Raw genomic sequence first — 19,545 nt, 5'->3', positions numbered from 1 at the left:
AATCGGATATCCAAATGGAAGAAAAGAACCTTGTCACCTATCTTATGCCATACACATGGACCAGTTCTAAGTGGATCATAAACCTAGGGGTGAATAGGGCAATAAATCTTCTAAAAAATAAACTAGGAGGGTATATCAGAACAGTTTTCTATAAAGGAAAAGACTAATAAACTGGACTACATTAAAATTATGATCAGACAAGACACCATTAGGAAAGTTAAAGAGAAGTCACCAAGTGGGAAAAGATATTTGCGATGCATATATGGTGCAAAGGATTTCTATCCAAAATATATAAAGAATGCTTACCAATCAATAAGAAAATGACAATTACTTGAAAACTGGGCAGAATTTAAATGGGCACTTCACCAAAGAGGATACCCAAATGGCCAATAAACATATGAAAAGAGCTGAACACTGTTAGTCATCAGGGATATGCAAATTAAAATCACAATGCAACATCATTATGCACTTACCAGAATGGATGAAATATTTAAAAACTGACAATATCAAGTACTGGTGTTATGTGGAACAGCTGAAACTCTTGTATCCTGCAGGAGAGTGTCCACTAATGAAATCACTTTGAAAAATTATGTGGTAGGATCTACTGAAGCTGAACATGCACACACCCCACGATCCAATACTTCTACTCCTAGGTGTGCAACCAAAAAAGTGTGTGTGTGTTATGTACCAATAGACACGGAAAAGAATGTCCATAGCAGAATTATGACAGGAAACAGGCCACATGTCTGCCAATATTAGAACGGATGGATTGTATATTCATAAATACAAACAGAAATGGAAGTATAGTACACATGACTATGTGGATGGATTTTACAAACTTGGCATTGAAAATCAGACAGTCACCAATAGCTATGTACTGAGTGATTCCATGAATATAAATTCCCCAAACAGGCAAAACTAGTCGATGATAGAAGTCAGAACAGTGGTTACCCTTGGCTGACAGGGGCCAGGAGGGCAGCTTCAGGGAGGTGGGGGGGTGTAAGATAAATTCCAACCGAAATAAGCAGGCGAAGAGAGGCAACAAAGGGTCAGGCAGTTTATATGAGCGCAATTCCTGGGCAAGGTTTCCCAGTCTGGCTATCACAGGCCGGGGAAGTCACTCCCAGGAGGGGAGGTGGGGAGTTTTTAAGCGAACAGGGAAGGCCATGCCAGGGGTATGTGGGGAAATTTTTATTGGCTCAGGGTCGGGTGATGGACAGCCAGAGGTTTCCTCCTTCCGGATGGAGGGGGTCTGCATCTGGGGTTTGTCGGCTTGTCGTGGGACTGGGATCCAGGAAGAGCTGTCCGTTCCTTCCCCATACGGCACAGAGCTACTTGGTGCTGTCTCTGCTCCGCCTGCATTGTCCTCGCCCTTCTCCCTCCAGTGCCTCCAGCCTTCAGGGGGCACTGGGATGGGAATGTTTTATACCTTTGAAGCAGGGCAGGGACATGGGACAAGCATCATAATTAACTTTTCCTGCCTATGATGAAGAATGCCAAGATATAAACAGTATAGTAAGAACAGGATGGACTCCATCGAAGGCTAAGATTCCATTGTAAAAACTAGGGAGTTAAGAGGTAAGATTCCTAAATATTCTTTGGTAATCAGTCAATAACCGACCCTACCTTAAGGCACGGGGCAAAAGTCCTAAATGATATGTCGCCACTGCTTGAGGAGAACCACTACCCTGGAGAAGAACAGGATCAATAAATTCCTTGTGTTAAGTTTATCTTACAGAATTATCTAGAGGACTGACTGTGAATGGTGACAAATGTCTCTCACTGGAGAAAGACATCATGAGACCACATGTCAAGCCTACACCCACCCACAACCCGCCACCCTTTGCCCCATTCTTGAAAGCCTTAAAAGACAAATCCTAAGCCCTTAATTGTGCCTGCTCTCTGAGATTGCCCACACTCCCCTTTATTTAGTATTGCTTACTAAATAAAGCCTATTCCTGCTCAACTTACTGCCTTTCATCCTGTGCTCTTCCAGTGGTAAGCTTCTTTGTTACTTTGCCATTTCATTCTGTTTTCTAGACTTAAGCACAAGTCTTCACTCTCTCTGTCCTACTTCAGTCAAGTAGGGAGGGGCTGCCCAGAGCTCAGATTTGGACTTGCAAGTTTTTTGTTGCCTGGTTGACCAGGACAGGGCTGCAGCTGCACGATGGTGCTCTTTAGAAGCCTGCCTGAAAGTCTCCTTTCTTTCCTTTAGGAAGGTTTCAGAACATAACCTCACTCCATCCAATGCTCTGTGGCTCCCCCAAATCCTGGGGTGGTAGGGGCTTAGTTCCCACACCGTGCAGATTCAAGCGAACACTGGATGCCAGGTGACCCTGGCCTCAGGAGTTGGCAAGGAGTCTGCCCTGTGCAGAGTAGAAGTTCAGCGAGCTTCCCTTTCCTTCCTCTGCGCTTCCTCGTTCTCTGCTGCCTGCAAGGCAGATGCCATTCACTGCTACTCCTGCTTTAAGGAATTCCTTCCTTACCTGCGTGCTTGTCCGACCTGTTTGAGAATTCTTTCTCATCCAGAGTCAACAATGCTCCCCTGAGGTCTGTGTTACTGCAAGATCTCAGCTGCTTGCAGTGCTTCACCCAGTATGCAGGGAGAGACATCCCCAGGCTCAGCTGCTTGGCAACACCTTGATCTGTCTGATTCACTGCAAAAATCCGTCAAGTCATACACTTTACTCCATGCATGTTTATTTCAATAAGAACATTTGCTATGTGGGCTATGCTTTAACAACAACAGAAAGATCAGGTGAAACAAATGTGACTAAATGATGTTGATGGGTTTATGGAGCTTCTTATACTATTTTTCTCGACTTTTATGAGGCTTGGCATTTTTTATAATTAAAAAAAGTCAACCAGTCAGAATTGACACTGGCTGTGCCAGCTGGGTGGCCGTGAGCCCTGGGTGGTAGGTGCTGTTATAAACCCATATCACAGATAGGACACTGGGGCTCAGAGAGGTTAAATGACATGCTCAAGATCACGCTGCTGATTGATGATGACCAGCACAGGTAGTCTGGCTCCGAGGGGCTGCCTGCTTAAACACTCTGTGATGCTTCTCCCCTTGTGGCCCAAGCAGCAGAACATGGTCAGCAGGGCTGGGTCCTGGGGACTTGCATCTAGACAGATGGCTGTGGGTGCTGACGCCTCCCTCTGGGGTTAGGCCTCCCTTCCTCCCCCATTGGTCACAGCCTGGGTCAGTGAGACCTTGTGTGTAGTGTGCTGGGAATAGGATTTGGAAAGAACACCCTTGATAGATGTTTGACGTGGAGAACAGACCTGGATCTCCCCCTTTTCCTCCCAAGGGCTGAGCTGCCCACTTCTCTCAGGTTCCTGGGACCAGTGTCACCCCAAGCCCTCCTCAGGGGAGACTGTGTGAACAGTTAGGCTGGGAGGGGAAGATAGGGAAGGTTTACAGGGATAGTGGCCCCAGGCTCCCTAATGGTTGTGATTGTTATGAAAATGTCAGGGCTGGTCAGAAATAGGGATGACATGAGCCCCAGCTGGCCCCTCTGGTCTTCTTCCTCTCTGGACTCAAACAGCCAGGACATTGTTCAGAAAATTGCAGAAAATTGCCTTGTTTCCTTGCTTCAGCAATTAGCCAGTTTTCCTCCTAGCCTGGCCCTCGGCAGCAGACAGGCCTCCATCCATCCATCCCTGCATCCATCCATGCATCTACCCATCTGTCCATTCATGCTTGGAGGGTCAGGTTCCTACTTTGAGTTTTCCGTGTGCAACTGTCTATAAGGTTCTGGCGGGAGGAACACCCACTCCTGTTTATAACATTAATTATAGAAGCTTATCTCCTGAGAGCAGTCTGGCCCCCCTCTCTGCCCTCCACCATATCTGAATCCCAGTCTCACCGGTGTCTAACTTTGGCAATGCGGGGTCCAGCGGAGATGCTGCTACTGTACGTCCAGCAGGTGGAGCTGAAGGCTCTCTCCTCACCTGGGTGACACTGCCTGCTCCCTTTTTGCTTTGGGAACAAGCAGGCAGGCCAGACAAGGGAAGACTGGGCAGGGGCTCAGCACAAGGCCAGGCTGGATTCTTCCCCATTGCCACCTAAGGCCAGCAGGCCAGACAGGGGAACTCTCAGAAGAGATACTGATCCTTGCGTGGGTGTTCCTGGGCAGTGTGGGGGCACCTGCCCGTCTTCTGGTCTCAGCTGCCCAATGGTCACAGCCAACCTCCCTTTCTCCCCTGAGAGTCAAGCCCAGTGCATTGGAAAGGCCTAGACCTTGTAGTAAACACAGACCTCAGTTCAAATCCCAGCTCTGTCTGCTGAGGGCTATGTGCCCTTGGGCAAATCGCTTCATCTCTCTGATTCTCAGTTTACTCAAAATGGGATAAAAATTCCCAATGCTCAGGTGAGCATCAGGGTTAAATCGGCCCAGATGTAAAAGCGTGAAATCCTAATAGTGGTCAGCAAATTTCGATTCCCTCCACAGCCCCAGGACTTGAGTTGGTGGCCTGTCAGCAATCAGAGCCCAACATGGGGTGGTATTTCTTACTTTACACTGTCCCCAAGCAAGGGCAGAACTGGGCTCCTGGGGCAACAGAACTGAGGGGTGGGGGCAAGGAAAGCAGAAACTGCCTCCTCAAGAGCACTAACAGTCCCAGTGATATCTACCCCCCTTCTTTGGGGAACTTGGGCACATCACCCAGATTTTTCAATAGCTCCCATTTCTTTCACAGTGGGGCTGCAGGGAAAATTCTGCTTTATTTAAAAAATAATTGCGTTTCTAGAAAAAGCTTGTCAAGATGAACAGCATAATATTCATACGTGATGTTAAAACATCTAAAAGATCAGGGATTTAAAACAACAAACCCCAATCCTAGAGGTGGGGGGTTTCATGTGAGTTCCCTCGCAAAGATGGGGTCTGGCCCCAGCAGCGAACTGGTGGGTGCTTGGGGTAAGTGTTTCTGAGCAGGGGCAGCAGAAAGTCAGGGGCTGGGCAGGGCCTCCAGTGTGGAGAGGGGGAGAGGGGCAGGACCCACACCTGCCTGGAAGCAGCAGTGAGTGATTAAGCTGGGGAGGGGGTGGGCAGTGGTGCCAGGCACCCAGGGCCAGGGAAGCCACTAAAGAGGTGTTTCCAGGGTGTGTTTGTGCTGGGGTGTCCGGGGCTGGAGTCTCCTGTACCCGTGGGCTGAGTTGGTGGGGTGGGGGTGTCTGTGGTCCCAAGCGGCTTCTCTGGGGTCTCCTTTAGGGCACCGGTAATGCCTGCTGGTCTCGAAGACAGGGTCCAGAACAAACCAGTTTGCTCCTGCTTAGGGGATGGATGAGTCCAGTGGGAGGCCTCTGGGCTGCCTTCCCCCACCGCAGATGGCAGATCTCAGGGCTGTGGGACCTGAGAGGCGGGCAAGCCCCAGCGAGGTGAGGAGCCGGGCCAGGTGAGATCACGGGGTGGGGAGGTGGCCTTGGAGGTTAGGCAGGTCCCAGCCTGGGGCTCCTGGGGTGGACGCTGGAATCCGTCCGTCACTGACACCCTGTCCATCACTTCCCTCCTGCCTTCCTCCAGCCAGATGTGGGGAGCATGGGGGCTGTCTTCGGAGCTGCAAAACCTTCACACCACATGCCCCATCAGCACCCCAGCAACCTCATCTCCACCCTTAGCTTTTCTTGGGGTGCTCAGAACATGGAGCTGAGCATCCAGGTAACAGAGTGGGGTTCAGCTTGCCTGGTCTAAAAGTGCAGATGGTGGCTCCCACCCCTGCAGGCATCCCACCCATTCCCTCACCTCCCAGCCTTGACATACTCAAGCAGAAGAGCTCCCTTTTGCAATCAGGGAGACCTGAGTTTAAATCCATGCTCCGCTGCTGCAGTGGCGGGTGTGACACCTGCACAGTGCTGACTCACCTGGGCCTTGGTTTGCCGAATCTGTCAGGGGGACACAGCACACCTGCCCAGTCAGCTCACCGTGCTGGGGTGACAGTTAAGGATAGGGGACAATGTGCTTTGTAAACAAGGAAAGCGTGTTCTCACAGCAAATGCTGCCTCCCCAGCCCTCTCCTTGGCTGGATGCCACTTGCAGACAGGTTTTGTTAGAAACTCTCAGCAGTAAAAGAAAAAATATTTTAAAAATTTCTGCCAAGATTGAAAAATCAGATTTTTACAGATTTTGGATTTACTTCTGCATTTGACAGTACAGATGCGTTTTCCCCACAGCACTTGGGCACACTGGGCTCTCCCTTCAAACAAATGTCTCCAGATCCCCACAGCCCCTCACATGCCCTGTTATGTCCCTCAGCATGGAGGTCAAAGGTCAGGTGCTGGTTGTCTCCTGGCTTGCTTTGGTCCTTATGCTCCCCCTGTGGCCCCAATGGGTGTTCGAGTTTGCAGCAACCGCATTATTCACGCGGGAGGTACAGGGTCATCATGTGTCCCTGTGGTCATTTCCAGGCTTGGTAACCCCTTGGCCTGAGCAACAGCCCCTCTCTTCTTCCTGGTGCTCCTTCTATTCCTGTGCGCATGCCCACCCGCCTGACATCGAGCACTGACTCCAGAGGGGGTAACATTTCGGGGAGTTGCTGGCCTTCCGGTTCTTCCAGAAGAGTGGCTCTTTATCTGCTTGGACAAAAATTGCATTTTCCTGTCCTAAAAGTCAAAGGACAGATCGGGACAGTTTGGGGGACTGAAAGAACTTCCCAAGGCCCTTCCCTGGCTGAGGAAAGCAGGCCTGTCCCATCTGACTCAGTGCACTGACCAGCCCCCCGCCCCCACATCTCTATCTTCCTCCCAGCCGCCCTGGTCACTGATGAGCTCGGTCAGCATGCAGGCCAAGGGCCCATGGCAGGAGCCAGGCCTCGGGGCCCCAGAAACAAGCTCCTGCCACTCACAATCTCTCGCTAGAACCTCTGGATTTGGGTTTAAGCTCTGACTGCAGTAGGAGGTGGCCCAGGAAGGTGCATTCTGGCTTCTCTTCTTTGTGATGTGTCCATTTCCCATCAGGACTATGAGTCCTAATGGGCAGCCCCTGACAGCCTGCTGAATCATGCTTCTCAGCCACTCAACCTTTAGAAAGCTTTTCTGCTGCTGAGTACATGGGACTGTTAGGGAAAGGGCTGCTGGCTGAGCCCTCCCAGGCCAGACACGCACACCTGGCTAATCCCTGCGACCACCTTCTCTGTCTAGGTGTGGGCCGACACACGACTGTCTTGGCAGAGCTGCAGCCTCCTTCCGGGAATGCCACCTGGATCCTAGAACTTTGGAGCTGATTGTCTTCAGCACGTCCTAGCTTGCTGTGTGACCTCAGGCAATCAGGATGACCTCTCTGGCTTGCCAGCTTAGGTAGAATCTGTGTAGAGTACTCTGGGGGAGGAGATGGGACCGGGAGGAAGGGCTGTTGTAAGGATCCAAGGAGGGTGTCTATGTGGCAACAGCACATGAACCATAAGTTGGGGCTGGGGGTCAGATTTCCTGAGTTCAAATCCTGGTTCCACCCCTTGGTGGCTCCACAGCACTGGGGACAATCACAGGGACCACCTCATAGGATGGTTGAACGGCTAAATGAAATCATGCAGAGAAGCACTTGCCACCATAGTAAGTGCTCAGAAGATAGTAATTGTTATAATTGTACACGAATGGCACAGAACCTGCAAAACGGAAAATAGAGGCTCGCCTGGTCAGGGGGTCAGCAGTCCCCTGATTCCTACAGGTAGAGGCTGGGGTGAGGCGGGCTGATTTCCAGGGGCTGGGACTTGAATTTGGGTGACATGGGCTCGTGCGCACCCGAGCAAGGCAGGACAGGGAGGCGGCGGGAGTGGGCTCCGGCTGCTGCGGAGGGACCCCTGGTGTCGTGGGCGCCGTGAACTGCCCTCCCTGGGGGTGAGTCCTCTGGGGCAGGACACAGGGACACGGGCTCTGCCACCGAAACCCATACAAGGCCGTGGGCCCGTGCTCGCCACCCCGGATCACGGGGATGCAGGGGGTTCACCTTCTCCAGGGAAGGGGCAGGGACAAGAGGGAAAACAGGGAACTATTTTGAGAAGGTGTCGAAGGCCGGGCCACTAAAATTAGACCCTCGGTTCCTAAAAAGACATTGGCGCCAACCAAGGCCTTGGAGAGAGAGGCTCTTCAGTGCGGAATGTGACCCCAGGAAGGGCTCCCGCGGGCCTGGGCAGTGATGTCAGCCTGCAGGACCAATGGCACCGCCCGCTGGCCTGTGGTCATGGGCACCGTTCCCCAGCCACCCTGCCTGCAAAATTCTGGAGCCGGTTCCAAACCCTCCCTGTCTGCGCCCAGTGAGCTCGGCAGTGAAGGGGGGGCAGAGTCACTGTTCCCCACATTGTCTGACCTTCCCAGCTGTGTTTTTCCTTTTTTCTCCTGTGTCCCTTTGTCTCCTGTGATTTCTGCTCCCTTCCTGATGTGTGTGTGTGTTAGGGGGTTGCTGCTCCGAAGCGGCCATCTGGGAACCTGGCATTTCTGGGGCCCCGCTGACCGCATGAGCCAGGGAGGGGCCTGGGATCCCGGCCCATTTGGGCCCAGTTCTTTGCTCCTGACTCCCAGGTTCAGGGAAGCCCCATACCACCGGACTCCTTTCCTTGCGTCCTCCCTCTGTCCCTAGGCCTCACCCCACCCTCTGGGATGAGGCCTCAGAAGACACTGCGATGCTGCTTCCTGGGCAAGGTGCCCGGAGCTCTTGGGTCCACCTCCGACAAGGCTCGGCCCCCGCTCTCCAGCGGCCTGACCTGGGCTCCAGGACTTTGTATTTGCCTCTCCTCTTACTCCAAGTTGTTTTCTAGGGCAAGGAGGGTAGCAAATTGGGTCCTGTCCCAACTTGAATCCCTCTAGTGACTGCTGTGGCCCTTGGATGTGGTCTAGAAGCCCCACAAGATCCAGCCCCGCCTCCCTCTCACCTCACACACCGGCTGCTCCGCTGTCTCTCCCATCCTCCAATATGCCAAGTTCTATGGACTGAGGCCTGCCCATTTGCTGTCCTTCTCCTCCTTGCCCAGCTGAGCCCTCCACTCACTCAAGTCCAGTGTCACTTCCCCGGAAAGGCCTGCCCAGGCCCAACACTAGGTCAAGTCATCTTTCGTGTCCACAGGACCCTCTCCCTCTGCTAATACTCACCTCACCTATGCTTGTACCACCTATTAGGATGGAAGCTCCATGTAAGCTGCCACTGGCCTCTCACTACTAACTCCAGTGCTTGGCACATAGTAGGTGCTCGAAAACACATGTTGAGCTGAGCTGAGGTGGAACCTGGGAGGGCAGCGCCCTGCTCACTCTTGGGCAACAGGGTCAGGAGGTCCAGGGAAGTGGCTGCAATGGGGCTGCCTGGGCAAAGAAGGACTGGCCACCCCGAAAGAGGCTGCGAGGGGGACTTGGGCAGCTGCCATACAGCCAGGACAGTGTCCAAGTGCTCCACCACAGTGGGGACACCTTGCTTACCGGCCACTCCAAGTGGGCCTCCCAGCCCTGTCCTTGGTCAGCAGTCTGAGTTCCACGAGACTCTCAAAGACTAGAGCAGACGAGCCCATGGGGCTTCAACCAACACTCAGGGAGCCTGCTGGAATTCCTAAAAGCCAAAGTGGGAGAAGCCACGGGGAACACAGTGTGCAGGTCTTTCCCAAAGCCTGGCACCCTCGGGCCCCTGGGAGGCTCCCAGGAGTGTGAGGGCAGATGGCTCAGAGCCCTGCCCAAGGTATCTCCCTCCCGCAGGCTCAGAAAATGTGTAAGTCAGAAGAGATGTGTTCAGTTGTTGAACTACATTCAAGTCAGCTTTGCCTGGGTCTCTCTCATGACTCTTTCTAAGACGTATTTGTCTAGGGAGTCCTGCTTTATGTCACTGCCGGGATCATAATGCCACCCCATTTCATGCTCAGAAGCCTGCTGTTCCATTATTACATGTGTTACAAGATTAAGCTATTATTTTATTAATCTGTTACATGATTGAGCAACTATTATTAAGCTAATAGGTCTATATATGTTTATAGAGAATTGCCACTAAGATAATTTAATTTTGTAATTGAAAGAATAGCTTAATACTTTAAGTTAAAAAGTAGAAAAATGCAAAATACTGGATGTCCAAATGAGACACAGACATGTAAGTGCTTGTGTGTGGATGAGATATCCATGGAAGGGGACATAAGAAATGGTCCCATGTAAAATACCAACAGTATTCTTCAACAAACTAGAGAAAATAGTTCTAAAATTCATATGGAACCACCAAAGACCCCAAATAGCCAAAGCAATCCTGAGAAGGAAGAATAAAACTGGGGGGATTATGCTCCCTCACTTCAAACTCTACTACAAAGCCACAGTAATCAAGACAATTTGGTACTGGCACAAGAACAGACCCATAGACCAGTGGAACAGACTAGAGAGCCCAGATATAAACCCAAGCATATATGGTCAATTAATATAGGATAAAGGAGCCATGGACATACAGTGGGGAAATGACAGCCTCTTCAACAACTGGTGTTGGCAAAACTGGACAGTTACATGCAAGAGAGTGAAACTGGATTATTGTCTAACCCCATACACAAAAGTAAACTCTAAATGGATCAAAGACCTGAATGTAAGTCATGAAACCATAAAACACTTAGAAGACAACATAGGCAAAAATATGCTGAATATAAACATGAGCAACTTTTTCCTGAACGCATCTCCTTAGGCAAGGGAAACAAAAGCAAAAATGAACAAGTGGGACTACATCAAACTAAAAAGCTTCTATACATCAAAGGGCACCATCAGCAGAACAAAAAGGCATCCTATGGTATGGGAGACTATATTTGTAAATGACATATCTGACAAGTGGTTAACATATAAAGAACTCACATGCCTCAACAACCAAAAAGCAAACAACCCAATTAAAAAATGGGCGGAACATATGAACAGACACTTCTCCAAAGAAGAAATTCAGATGGCCAACAGGCACATGAAAAGATGCTCCACATCGCTAATTACCAGGGAAATGCAAATTAAAACCACAATGAAACATCACCTCACACCAGTTAGGATGGCCAGCATGGAAAAGACTTAGAACAACAAATGCTGGTGAGGATGTGGAGAAAGGGGAACCCTCCTGCACTGCTGGTGGGAATGTAAGCTAGTTCAACCATTGTGGAAAGCAATATGGAGGTTCCTCAAAAAACTAAAAATAAAAATATCATTTGACCTGGGAATTCCACTCCTAGGAATTTACCCAAAGAATATAAGTTCTCAGATTCAAAAAGACAGATGCACCCCTATGTTTATTGCTGCACTATTTACAATAGCCAAGATATGGAAGCAACCTAAGTGTCCATCAGTAGATGAATGAATAAAGAAGAGGTGGTACATATACACAATGGAATACTATTCAGCCATAAGAAAGAAACAAATCCTACCATTTGCAACAACATGGATGGAGCCGGAGGATATTATGCTTAATGAAATAAGCCAGGTGGAGAAGGACAAGTACCAAATGATTTCCCTCATTTGTGGAGTGTAACAGTGAAGCAAAACTGAAGGAATAAAACAGCAGCAGACTCAGATTCCAAGAAGGGACTAGTGGTTACCAAAGGGGAGGGGTTGGGGAGGGCGGGTGGGGAGGGAGGGAGAAGGGGATTGTGGGGTATCATGATTGATGCACATGGTGTGGGGGATCATGGGGAAGACAGTGTGGCACAGAGAAGGCAAATAGTGACCCTGGCATCTTACTACACTGATGGACAGGGACTGCAGTGGGGTATGGGGAGGGACTCAATAATATGGGTGAATGTAGTAACCACATTATTTTTCATGTAAAACCTTCATAAGAGTGTATATCAATAATACCTTAATTTTAAAAAATGGTTCTGTGTGTCTGGAGGGGAGTAGAACTGGGGGGTGGGGATTTACTGGGTACACTCTTTTCAAAAGTCTGACTTCCTTTTTATTACTGTGAACATCTGCTACTTTTTCTCAAAAAGTAAAATTCAAGAGAACAGAGGGCCTGTCATCTACCACCCCCCTTCCCTTAGCCTGTGCTCCCAGGCTGTTATTATATGACTTGGGGCTTTTTCCTTTGCTATTTTTCAATCATCACCTATTTCTGGGGTTTTGGTGGGAAGCTTTGTGAGATCTGGCCTTTGTAATCAATCACATAGCAAAGCAAAATACAACAACAACAAAAATGTGTTCATCTTTCATCTTTCCCTCCTTCTTGACTACAGATTCCTCAAGTGCAGGAATGTTTTGGGGTCCCCTTTGCCCAGCAGAGTGTCAGGCTCATGGTTGGCATTAACAGATGTTTGCTGACTCCTGGGCAGCAGAGGAAGACCCAGCCTGACTCCCAGAAGCAGGAGGCCTGGGAGGATAGCTTAGGGGTGCCCACCCTTGGCTGCCCTCCCACCTGGCTCTCCTACCCGGATGGCAAACACCATCCAGCTGGTCATGGATTCTAGTGGATTGGTGGCAGCAGCTCTGGGCTAGATTAGCCGTGCAGTGGTGGGGCGTGGGACGGGAAACAGTGGCCCCACGTGTGGGGCAAAGACACCCTGTCTGACAGCAGCTCCGGCTCTCATCACACATGCACCCTTGCATGGTCCCCTTGGTCCCACACGGGGCTAAGGGATCCCTGGAATGTGACGGAGCTGCTGACAGCACTTCATGCTCTGTGTGTGATCACCACCCCTGTGACTTCCTCAGGGAGCCGTGTGAAGAAAAATGTGCTGGGTGGGCCCAGCACCCCAGTCCTGAATCTCCAAGGTCTTCTTCACCCAGGTGTTGAGAAACAGGGCAAGGGGGAACCCAGAGATGACATTCAGTGGGCTAAGTCAGCTGTCAACAGCTGCTCCCCTCGATCTTCATGGGACCATAAGACAAAGTCATAATAATAGTAATAGTTATAATAACAGCTAGATATTAAGAGTTTACCATGTGCCAAGAATTGTGCCATTTAAAGTGCCATCATCTCACTCAATCTTCATGAAAGCCCTACGAGGTAGACACTATTGTTCTAACCATTTTACAGATTGGGAGACCTGAGGCCGGAAGATCCTGTGTTGGTGGGAGGTGGGACTGGGGCTTGAACTCGAGTCTGTCATTCAGAATTTTGGAGCCTGGGTTCTTCTCCTCATAACTCAGCTACTAGTTCTGACTAACCACGTGGCCCAGATGAATTATTCATTACAGTAAAAAACATCCCACCACACTACCCGAGATGGTGCTTACTGATACTGATTGTGTTATTTCGCAGCATTACTTTAGGTGTTATGAGCAATAACCAACTGAAGCTTCTGGAAGCTGAAACCTGACCTCAAGGGACCAGTTAAATATTAGGGTGCCTGTCCCAGAAGGAATAATGGAATCACAGTCAGTGGCTGCCTGGAGTTGGATGGGTCTCAGCTCCAAACTGAAACTGCCCTTCGTAGCTGTGTTACGCTGAGTGTTGTTGGTCTGCTAGGGCTGTGGTACAAAGGGCCACAGACTGGAGCTTGAACCACAGAAGTTCTGGAGGCTGGACATCTGAGCTCCTGGCAGGGCCGGTTCCTTCTGAGGCCGGGAGAGAGAATCTCTGGCCTCTCCCAGCTCCTGGTAGTTTGTCACCACCATCGTCATTGCTTGGCTTGTGCATGGATCACCCTGATGTCCACCTTCATCTTCCCTGTGTCCAAATTTCCCCTTTTCACTAGGACACCAGTTGCATTGCATTAGGGCTCCTGCCAATGACCTTAAAGTTCATGATCTCTGTAAAGAGCCTGCCTCCAATAAGGTAATTCTGAGATGCTGGAGTCTGGTGCTTCAACATGACTATAACAGTGATCTTCAGTGAGTTAACAGCTCTGAGCCTTAGCTTCTTTGTCTGTGAGGGTGGAAACAATCCCTGTCTCCCCATTGCTGTGCAGAAACACCACATGGAAGGAAAATGCTTGGCACAGTGCCCGGCTCATTGTTGGTGCTCAGGAAAGTAGGAGCTGATATTTCCTATGGCATTCCTAGGATGTGCTCGGCCACGGGGCTGCAGGGTCCGAAAGTACCCGCCTCAGATGCCTGAGGGAAGGGCAGTGCCTGGCTGGGCCTGTGCAGAGCCAGTCTTTCCAGGGCCATTTGGTGCTGCAAGGCGGGGCCCTGCCCTGCCTCTGGCCCAGGTCCAGGCTCCCAGGCAGTGCTTGGCCTTAGCTTTTGCATTTCTGGGTGAGGCATTTGGAGGCCCCACTCCCAGGCTTGCTCCTTTGTTGTCCAGCTCAGGGTTTCCCGGCCTCAGTACTGCTGGCATTTTGGGCTGGATCATTCTTAGCGGTGGGGCTGTCCTGTAAACTGTGGCATGTTTAGCAGCTTCCCTGGCGTCTAAGCACTAGATGCCAGCTGACGCTTCCTTCCTAGTTATGACAACCAGCGGCACTGCCAAATGTCTTCTGAGGCTGCCTTAGGGAAGGCCTTGCTGCTGCCGGGCCTCTGTGTGCGATCGGAATCCCGCACCCACCCTCCTCTCATCTCCCCCAAGGAAGAATCTGGAGGGAGGGGTTGACGGGACTCGGAGCAGAGAATCTCCACCATTGTGGACTCTCTCCGTATCTTGAATGAACTGTCTGTCCCAATCCTGCCACTACAAGCCTGGCTCCCTGGGGTCACCTCAAGGTGACCATGGCCTGGCCTCGGCACAGGGACCAGCGCTTAGCTGTAAACATGCAGCAGGAAGCCCCGAGCAGGAGTGGGCCCAGGGAGGCTGAGCCAGGAGCAGGTGTGGACACGGCGCTGACAGGCCCAACTTATCAGGCCCAGAGGCCCAGGCTCCAGACGAGCAGGCTGTGGGGCTTTATCAGCCGTCAGAGTGACAGAGTTTGCAACAAGCCTGCTGGCCAAGGGTGCTGACAGCCGGGAGCCGGGCAGGGCGCAGCTTCTGCTCGGGGCCTCTGGGTTCCCAGCACAGGGCAGGAGGGGCACAGTGCAGGGACATTTGAGGCGAGGAGAGGATGGCAGGGAGGAGAGAGGGAGAGAGAGATGAGCTGAGGGGCTTGCTTTCTCCCACTTCCCTTTCAAAATTTAAAAACGTGCTGTGGTTTCAAAGCTGATGGCCGCTTGCTGCAGCGAACTAAATTGTTAAAAGGGGTGGGAGGTGCTGGGCACACTGGAGGGACAGGGAGAAGGGGTGGGCGAGACGCACCCCTACCCGCTTCCACCGCCACGTCCCTGGCGGGTCACTGCAGCTTGCTTCCTACCCTGCAGCAGCTGGGACAAGCGAGCAGGCCCTTGCTGGTTCAAACAGCGTTCTCACAAGTTGGAAGTCAGAAGTCCAAAATCAGTGTCTCTGGGCTAAAGTCAAGGTGTCGGGAGGCCCAGGCTCCCTCAGGACGTTCCGGGGAGAATCCGTTCCTGTGTCTTCTGGCTTCTGGCGGCTGCCCGCGTACCGTGCTGGCACCGATGTCACTGCCACCTCTGCCCGTGTGGTCACAGTGCCTCCTCCCATTCTGCATGTGTCAACTGCCCTCTGTCTCCCTCTTCTGAAGCACTTGGGGTCACCACGAGGGACCACCTGGATGATCCAGGATAATCTCCCACCTCAAGATCCTCACATCTATCACATCTGCAAAGTCCTTTCATTGCCTTGTAAGGTGACGGTTACAGGTTGCAGGGTTTTGGGTGTGGGCACCCTTTGGAGGTCATTATTTAGCCCTCCTCACCCTCCTTGCTCCAGCCTGCCAGCTTTCTGGGGTTCCCCTTCCCTCCTAGGCCCTGGCCCTGGCCCCTCCCTCTGCCTGGATTCTTCTTGCCTGGAATCTTCACCCCTCCTCATTCTTCAAGCCTCAGCTTAAATGTCACCTCCTTGGAGAGAACTTTCCCAGTTGCCCTCTGTGCCTGACGCATAGTAGGTGCTCAATGCAAAAGTATTGAATGAGAGGAAGAGAAACCGCGTCTGTCAGCTCTGAAAGGGGGACCCTGGTGTCCTGAGCCTCTCCCTGCCTTTGTTCCTCCACATCTGGGCAGAGGCCACAGGGACTGCCCCCGCCCTGCCCCAGTCTCCCCAGACACCAGTAATGCTGGGTTCATGTTGGGCACAGCCCAAGGTTTATGTCTGCTTGAGCTTAAGTCACAGGGGACGGGGCCTTGGCCTTCCCCCACCTGAAGCCCCCAGAGCGAGTCTGCAGGCAGAGGGGGGCAGGGTGGGGAGTTGCTGCACAGGCATCGGCCGCCAGCCCAGCCAGCAGAGCTGGACAGAGCCCACTAAGGGGCAGCATCTCAGAGCCCAGCCCAGCAGCGCAGGCCAGCTACCAGGCACCTTGTGCCAGACCCGCCTTCCCCTCACGTCCCAGAGACCCCTGAGGCCTGAGTGGTGGGTGGGAGCCCAGACACTGGTGCCACCACTTACACACCCAGGGCTTCGGGCAAGGCACCTGGCCTTTCTACACCCGGCCTAATAAAAATGTGAGTCAGCATTACGGAGCAGGCCCGGCTCATCTCATCCTCACCCCAAGTCAGTGATTTCCTGCTGTGCGGAGAACCTTTCACCGCACGTGGTTCGTGCTCAGTGCATATTAACTCATCCCCCAGGGCCTCCTGGAAGGACCCCGGTGAGTAGATGAGCACAGGATGGAGAGAAGCAGGGAGGGCAGCAGGCAGGCAAGAAGCTGGCCTCAGAAAGTGGAATGATAGTTCCACCTGTCTGGGCCTCTGCTTCTGTTCCTCTTTAAACGACGGATATGGAAATGGGTGATTCTAAAAGTCCCCTTCATTTGTTTGGTTTTTAGGCTGACAGCCACTGAGCCATCCTGGTCAGGGGTCAGCCCAGGGGGCGTGAAACTGAAAACTCACGCTGAGGAGGCTGTGGGCCCGACGAGCTCCACTCGCGGAGCACTGAACACACCTCTGCTGAACCGGAATTCCTGGTGACCGGGGGCCGCATTGTTCTAGAATAAAAGATTTGACTATGACCCTTGCCTCAGAGTCAGAGCAAAACAGACCTGTGGGGTCGCTGAGAGGAGGAGCCGTCTATCCCCAGCCATGAAGAGTGTTTTAAGTGGTCTTTAAAAGGCTGGGAGTTCTGTCCAAGAGCTACTTCTCATCAGTGCAAGAAAAATGATGCCATTCTTATGAATACTGTAGCTGCGAGCAATCAGCCCCTAAGGGCTCCCACCCTGGGGACATTCCTGCCGCCCTCCTCCCTCCCAGGCTCCTCTCTGGGGTGACTGCCTGGCACCCCCCACAGCCCTAACAGAGCAATGAGGGGGGGAGCAGCATTGTCTGCTGCCCTCACGGGTTGCCCCCTTTGATGGGTCTCCACGTCCATGGGGTGGTGTCTGTCTAGCAGAGGGACATGAGCACATCAGCCTCTGAGGAATTACTCCCCAACTCACAGAGGGTGTTGGGGGTCACAGAATTAGACAGACGGACTGAAGTTGAACCTTGGCTGCGTCACTTCATGTGAGTTGATGATGCCGGGGTTTTTGCTCATGGAGCCAAAGAATGAGCTTCACAAACACTCAAGGTAGGAGAGCAAGGTACAGGCTTTTATTTAGAAATAAAGTGAGAGAATAGAGCTCCCCGCTCACGCCAGGAGGGGACAAGAGAGCCCATAGTGGTGCGTTGTCTAGGGGGTTTTATAGGCAGTTGAGGATTTTTTGAGAACATGAAAAAAACTTAGGGGTGTGGACTTGCCTCACCTGCCCTGCCCTCAAGGAGGGCTGGGTCATGGTCTGATTGCCAGGGCTGACGGCGGGGTCACGGGTTATGCTGATACCCTTGCGGAACACTCAAACATTCCAGGCCAAGTTGCTCCTGGCTTTTTGACCTTTAACTGATCTCACTGAAGATGTCTATGTCTACCCTAGAGAATTAGTGTGACCTTGACTTTGCATAATGCTTAACAGAGTTTCAATGGGGACTTCTTTGCCCATTGTTACAATGCTTTGACTATAAATATTCCACCCTGCTTCCCCTCCCCCACCCCCCCAGGCCCTCACCCTACTCTGACTACACCCACCGTTCCTGTCTCTTTGAGACCACACTACTTAACCTGTTTCGTGTCTCACGGCCTGTGAATAGGGAAGTCCTGTATTCCTTGTTTTCTGTTTTGTCCCTGGGCTTGGACAGTGCTTGGCATATAGTAGGCACTCAATAAATAGGAGGAGAGAGAAATGAATTTCTTAGTTCCCCTACCTGTAGAGATAACAATGTCTACCTGTTATCTGTTGCTGTGCAACAAATTATCCCAAACTCAAGGACTTTAAAAAAGACAGATATTTATTATCTCACATATTCTGTGGGTCAGAAATCTGGGGATGGCTTGGCTGGGTGGTCTCTAATATGGTCCCCATCAGGATGTCAACAGGCGCTGCAATCTCTGACAACTCGACTGGGCTAAAGGGTCAGTTTTCCTGCTCCCCAAATAGAGCTAAAATTGATTTCTTGGTGGAAGTTACATATAATAACTATATTATATACTTATATATTATTATATAATAATAACAGCCAGCATGATTGCTGATTTGTGTCAAGCATTTATTTTGTGCCTGGTCCTGTGATAAACATCTTACATACATTATTTCATTTAATCTTTCAACCACCCCTTAAGGCAGGTGCTGTTATCATAGATGAGGCACAGAGAGGCTAAGGTAGCTTGCCCAGGGTCTACAGCTAGCATTTGGCTAGCAACTGCTGTGTAACAAATCATCCCAAAACGTAGTGGCTTAAAATAACAACCTCATTTTGTTTTTTCTCAGGATCACCGTGGGTGCAGTTTGGGAAACTTTTGTGTGGTTTCTGGCTCAGGGTCTTTCATGCCATTGCAGTCAGATGGTGGCTGGAGCTGGGACGCGGAGCAGCTGGCCAGGCCCTTCCTCCTGTGGCCTCAGGGCTTTTCCAGGTGGCCTAGTTTGAGATCCCTCACAGCACAGTGGTGCTCAGAGCAGCAGGGCTGCTTCCGTGGAAGCACAGGGCTCCGGTGCCTGTGTTCTGGAGAGCAAAGCAGAAGCTTCCTTTTCACCTTCTATGACTCAGCCTGAGAAATCACAGGCTGTTACTTCTGTCACAGTCACAAGCCTGTCCAGAGTGGACCCACTTTTCAATGGGGGCAGAGTCAAAGTCCCATTTTAGGAAGAGCATGTCAGGTGGGAGACCTTGTGGCCATCTTTGGAGACTCAGTCTGCCACAGCTATTAAGGGGTGGGGCTGAAATCTGAACCCAGACAGGCTGCCTCCTGGACCCCAGACTCTACTGTGCTGCACAGGGTTGCCCTGTTAAAGGCTAACTCCCCTAGAGACCTAAGGCATAAACCTACAGACACAGGAGCCCAGATAAAAGACCCTTTGTGAATACAAGATGCCTGTGCACCTTCCTGAGGCTGCTGTAAGAAAGCACCACAAACTGGGGGGATAAAACAACAGAGACTTATTCTCTCCCAGTTCTGGAGGCTGGACGTCTGAGATCAAGTTGTCGGCGGGGCCCCTTCCCTCTGAAGGGTCTTTCCTGCCTCTTCTAGCTGCTGGTAGCTGCTGGAAATCCTTGGTGTTCCTTGCCTCGTAGACACACTGCTCCAATCCCTGCCTCCCCTTCGATGTGACTTTCTTCCTGTCTGTATGTGTCTCTCTTCTCATCACCAGTCATACTGGATTTAGGCCCCACCTTATTCC

This window comes from Manis pentadactyla, chromosome 4 (genome assembly GCF_030020395.1).
Source record: "Manis pentadactyla isolate mManPen7 chromosome 4, mManPen7.hap1, whole genome shotgun sequence".
Classification (NCBI taxonomy): Eukaryota; Metazoa; Chordata; class Mammalia; order Pholidota; family Manidae; genus Manis; species Manis pentadactyla.
The sequence above is the reverse complement of the archived record's forward strand: the minus strand, read 5'-3'. Positions refer to the sequence as shown.